Source organism: Taeniopygia guttata, chromosome 8, assembly GCF_048771995.1.
Source record: "Taeniopygia guttata chromosome 8, bTaeGut7.mat, whole genome shotgun sequence".
Classification (NCBI taxonomy): domain Eukaryota; kingdom Metazoa; phylum Chordata; class Aves; order Passeriformes; family Estrildidae; genus Taeniopygia; species Taeniopygia guttata.
The window spans coordinates 4,411,490-4,417,480 of NC_133033.1; the positions used below are offsets into that span (position 1 = coordinate 4,411,490).

Consider the following 5,991-nt stretch of genomic DNA (forward strand, 5'->3'; position numbering starts at 1 on the left):
AAGCTTTAGAAAGACAGGTCAAAATATGGCTCCACATGGAGAGTGACTGAGGAATATTTTCATTGACTTTACCTGAACTTTGGATCGGACCCACAGAAGTATTTTTCTGTTGGCAATTGGTCTTTGTGTACAAAATTATTGACAAGATTATAAAAAACCCAAGCACTTATTAAACAGCCAGGGGTTTTCCAACCAGACAGTGTGGTACATTCTCCAGAAGCCTTGAAGCTGCCACTTGAGGTGGGAGATGCCTTTTGCAGCAACAGAGCAGCAGTGATGGGAATCCAGGAGCTCCTAAACAAAGGCAGATCTCCTGCCTCATTTTGGGTTTTTTCTTTTTTAGGAAAGGAAGAAGTGATGGGAAACCTGCTATGAAAACCAAAGGAACTGTCTCAAGTCCAGCCATGTCTTTTGAGAACATCAGGTTTCCTCTCACCAAGACAGCAACCTCATCTTTGCTGGTTCCTCCAAAGTTACCTGATCCAATTGTTCCAAGGATACCCCTCTTCCCTCTTCTGATGTGATATTTCTGGCCTCATCCTTGTGTATTAGCTATCCAAACAGGAATTTTCTTCCTTGATTCACATCTTCTCACCTGTTTTTTTATTTCTTTTGCTTTTCACTCCATGTGACACACCAAGAGTACAACACCATTTATATCCATGCCCCACGTGATTTCCAGCCCAGTGAGGGACTCACACTTAGGTGTAATTTTAAGCACACAATTAGCATATGTGGTTTAACGTGTGCATTTCATGAGTTTAAAATTACATATATTTTAGAGTAGTGCTGGTTCAGGGGGCATATTCCTGTATTTCTGTTGTAGCTTCAAATTCTTTGTAATTACATTGCCCTTCCTGCTCTCTTTAGACATTTCCCTCTTTGTGTCAGGAAGAGTCTTTTTTTTCAGTTTGTTCACCAGTTTGTGATAACCCAATCTCCATGGCGTTTCCCTTGGCAGCAGGCCTTGGACTGAAATTATTTAATGATCATTAATTCGTTACAATTTGTGGTTGTGTGCACTTGGTATCCCATGCAATAAGAACCCACCAGATCTGAAGAACTCCATCCTTTCCTAGGATAAGGAGTCCAAGTTTCTAAAGACTGAAGAAGATGCTCATTTCCCTCTGCTGCCATGATTCACCTCCAAGGATTTTCCCTCAGCCAACCACCACAGGCTGCATCTTTCCCACAGAGTTATTAGAACTCTTAATTCTTTTACTACTTCTTTTTGGTTATGCTTTGTTTTGGGGTTTTTGTTTTATTTTGAGTTTGTTTTTTTTTTTAGGTTGGTTGTTGTTTGGTTTTTTTTTCTTTGAGGCAACATCAGGTTTTCAAAAGTACATTTAATGTTAAAAAACAAAAAAATCAGTGGTAAAAGTGTTTTAGGAAGTGGAGGTGATGGATTAGTGAATCTTTTCCATGTAGCAGGAAGACATGTGGTCCTAAAGAAAATCAAAATACAGATTGGAAAAAAAAAAAAAGCTTCAAGAAAATAATGAAAAGAAAATAAATGAAATAAAATTAAAATAAATTAAATAAGATTAAAATCCCAGTCTCCTCCATAAGGTAAATGAGGGAAATGAATGCCACCTGGACTACAGCAGGTATTGGCCTGCTTGGATTTTCCACAAGAGGAAAAGAAATTCACTTTTCTCCCCTCCTGTGTCCCCAGTTTTCATCCATCTCAATTTGGCCACATTGTTTTGTCAGCCATCTGCCCAGCTCCAAGTCAAATTAACCTTCCTCCTCCTGCCTTCTGCAGAACAGAACAGATCCAAGGCAGGGAATTGAGTGTGGATCTGAGCACTCCTGGCACCTGGGATGGATAAACCTGAATTTAAGCCTCACTCAGTTCAGGTTCATAGGTCTCCCCCTTTAAAAACCTGCTGAAATGCTTTGAGTAGCTGAAATTAGCCTTGTAAATACCCTGCTGCTGTGCCCAAAAAAGCTATGGAGCCTCGATTCCCACTGAAATATTGAAGCATTTTGTTATTTTCTTAATGCTGCTGCTGCCTTTCGAGGAGCAGGTGGCCTTACACAGATTAGTTAAACAAACACATGGAAAGGAAGAGTTATTCTGGCAGAGGGGGGGGAATGGAAGCCAATATTTCTTCTTACTGAGGTCCAAAGCGTGTGCCTGTGAACCCACAGGCAAAGTGTGCACAGGAACTTGTAGCTGTTTGGTGTGTGACATGGTGACAGGGATTTACCAGCTCAAGGGGAAAGTAAAAACAAAACCCCATCCGGAGGCAAAGCCTGGCTAAAAGGCCAGAACAAATTCTGTCTTTCCCTTGGGAGGATTCTTGTGGAGATACAATAAAATAAAAAATAAAATAAAATAAAATAAAATAAAATAAAATAAAATAAAATAAAATAAAATAAAATAAAATAAAATAAAATAAAATAAAATAAAATAAAATAAAATAAAATAAAATAAAATAAAATAAAATAAAATAAAATAAAATAAAATAAAATATCACAGGCATCTGGCAAGAGACAACTACTGAAGTTACAAAGTCACTGTCAGGTGGGAGAGAGATGCAAAATAGTCATTTTTTTATGAAAATAAACAGAAGAAATAGCTATTTTTGCAAAGGTGAGGGGAGAATTAGTGCCCAAACATTAGGATCCACTGCCTAAAGTGTGAGCAAGTGCTAAGGGCTAAGGATTTGAAAGGATTTCATGCTGTTTCTTGTGTCCTTTTGGAGGAGAGGGGAGGGTGGGAATGGAAAGGAAACAGGGGGAAAGGGGAGAAATAGGTAGTAAAAACTTCATGAGAAATATCACAGTAGCGAGGAGAGAAGGCAGCAGAAAAAGTCAAGGATAACTGGAGAAGCACATGAAGCATGACCTTGAAATGAGACTGATGAAGTGAGTTTTTTGGGTTGAGTGCTGGCTGGAAAAGGGGAGTTGGAGCACTGCCCAAGGAAACTGCCTCCTGCTATTTAATTCCTAATGAGTTCAGGGAACAAGGATTTTGCCCAGGCTTTGAAATAAACAAGATTGTGTTAAAGAAATACTTGAGAGCATCATTAATATCTACTTCTAGTGGAAAAAAAAGGCCTGAGACCCCATATCCTGGCTAATCATTTGGGTCAAAAAGGTAACATCAGATTAATTTCAGTGCTATACATTATTTTTAAGGCCAAATAAGATTATGTGTTTGCTTCATGGGTCTTCAGAAGAGATGGGTCATTTATAATAAATTATTATATTAATTAATTATATTAATATATTAATTAATTACGCTAGGACTTCAGCATTGTAGTTTCTTATTTTCATTCCTTCCTGTGCCATTTTTCCATCCCTGTAATCGTCCTTCCTGTTTATGCAGTTCCATATGCACAGTGGCTACTAAAAGTCAGCTGTTAAAACTGTTTACTGTAAATATTTACCCTGTGGCTATTAGTGAAATCTGTATCTCTGAATGGATGATGGATGGCAGAGGGGTCTAAGCCGAGAGACACTGTGGGATAAACAGGGGAAAGTCACGTGTGTAGTCTGGGAATGCTGCTCCCCACTCCCTGGAAGGCAGAAAGGAAAGTCATGTGCTTGGGATATTTGCTCTGAAAAACGCTGAGAAGCACAAGGTTATTTGCTGATGTCTGTGATCCAGGTTGGATCCCCTTTTCTCCAGGGAATCCTGGGGTCTGGGCTGCCAGTGAGCATCCAGCAGCTCCTGGATGAGCCATGGAATCCATCAGTTTCTGGAAAGGATGCATCCTAAGTGTCCCTCTTCTTTGTGTCCTTTCAGAAGCAACTGCTGTGGCAAAGCAGATTTTCTCTTGAGAAACAGGCACTGAAGAAATAATGAAATGCCCTCCAAACAGTGAATGACTGGGGAAGAGCAGAAATAAAATTATTTGGGAAGAGCAGAAATCAGCAGGTATCAATGTCAGTGAAATATTTGCTAGAGTAACAGTTTGGGATTTGTTAATAGAAGTTTTTCCACACGGTGCTGTCACATCAAGCTTCAAAGAGGAGTCACCTATACAGCTCTTCCATCCAAGCCTGACATCCTAGTAGCACAAAAGCAGAGAGTTGTAAAGGTGACATTCCCTGGAAACCTCTGAATAGACAAATCAATATATCTCAGCACAGAGACCGGCCTCACCCCATGCTTCTAATCAGAGTTGTGGGAATTATTTATCAATCAGGATAGCACGTAATCCTAAAGCACGTGTTTGAGTTCCTGGTTTAAGCCCCAGCATGTGTTTAGATGCTGTTGTGCAGGGCTGAGCTCTGCTGATGACCCAGCTGATGCACGTCACAGAGTGTATCCTACAGGGAAATAACTTGGCAGTTTACTCTGGATTTAAGATAGGACTTGTGAGCACATGGAAAGCACTGCATGACTTGTGCCTGCACGACGTGAGGGTTTGGGAAATGTTCCATGTGTTACTAAACCCATTCGAGATTCTGAACTCTGCCTCCTTTGTTTTCGTTTTAATTGCTAGAAAAATGGAAAATCCACAGGGAGATGACCAGGCTAATAAGGCTGATGAGTGCCCATTCTTGAGGATTCATCCTGGAGAGCATCATTTTCCTGATCAACAGCAGGCTGGAGAATAAAGACAGGTATGGGGCTCCTCTGAGAGCTGAAAAGAGAGGAGCCTGGAGGAGAGGAAAAAGAAAAAAAGAAAATAAAGAAGGGAGGAAAAAGGAAAAAATTACCTTCCTTGAAAGGAGGAGAAGCCACATTTTGGTGTTGTTCACATCCTGACCTGTACCTGATCTACAGCAACATTTCCCTTCCACACCTGCACACCTGCACACCAGCAACTACAACTACAAAAATCTCACTTTTGGTGAACATGCTGTTCCCTGCCAGCTACATATCCATAAACCTGTGTTTTCCTCCATCCATAAACCTCCATTTTCCTTCTTGCTGCTCAGGTGCCCCGTTGATCAAAGGGACAGCAGCTCCTTTTTTCAATGCTCCCTTTCATTTGGCAGGAGTGCCTTCCTTCCCACACCAGAATTAATCTCTGCACAGGTATTTTTCCATTTGTAGCTCAACCTTCTTTGTGGGAAAGTTTATTTTGCTCAGCCCAATTAGCCACTGCTGCAAATGGTCTCTTAATGGCAGCCAGGGTGGGATTAGTCATTCCCAGGTGGAAGGTTTGCTCCATGTGGCACCTGCCTTCTCTGCACTTTGCAGAAGGATGGAGCTGATGGTACCATCTTTGCTTTCTCTCTGTAAGGTATTTTATTTCTGCTGACACACCCAGAGCTCACGCTTGGATGTGTTTATGGCACAGCTTGATGTCAATGTGAGTTTTCCATGCTCTACCACTCCATTCTCACCTCGCTTTCCCCCGCGTCATTCCACTCTGATCTGTTATTTGCATTTCTCTTTTCCCCACCTTTTGGCTTTACGGCACACACACAGCAACAGGCAGCAGGATCAGGGCAGAAAGCTGTCTTCTGTTTGGCAGAGAGCACAAAAAGTGGGCTCGGAACACCACAGGCACACAAGGTTTTATCATCCAGGTCTTACCTGCTGGAGCATCACAGTGGGCAAAGAGGAGTTCCCTTTTCCCTCTGCCCTGAAACAAAACTAATTAAACTGAAAGCCATTAACTTCAACTCAGCAGACCCAAAGCTGTGTTGGGAAGTGTTTTCAGGCCTGGCAGATCACCCTGACCCCGGTTCAGACGCAGGTGTGAAGGTTTCTCCAAAGCCACTCTGCTGCCCCTGGGATGTGATGCAGAATCCGAGGACAGCTCCCCGCAGCCTCCCAATTCCAATTCCCTGTGTCTCAGTCCCGTCAAACAAAAGCAGCAGCGGCTCACAATGAGTGCCATTGAAGAGATAACCACCTCCACTCCCTGATATTGACTTTAGAGTGGCATTTCCTCTATCAAGAAGGAGCCCCACAACAAGGTATTTGTACCTGGCTGCAAGACAAACTTGCTTTTCACCGGTGCCTGCTGCACATACCGCACCGAGGTGTTGGGAGGATTAATTACTTAGCTCACGCAGAAG

General features: G+C 41.9%; 1 long non-coding RNA gene across 1 annotated transcript; it reads right to left on the reverse strand.

Moving 5' to 3' along the window:
- Positions 1–1,330: 1,330 nt before the first annotated feature.
- LOC140684659 (uncharacterized) lies at positions 1,331–5,762 on the reverse strand. Its single transcript, XR_012057247.1, has 2 exons — positions 5,504–5,762; positions 1,331–4,617 (listed from the first exon to the last, which is right to left on the reverse strand). It is a non-coding gene; the product is annotated as an uncharacterized lncRNA (long non-coding RNA).
- Between the last annotated feature and the right edge of the window lie 229 nt (positions 5,763–5,991).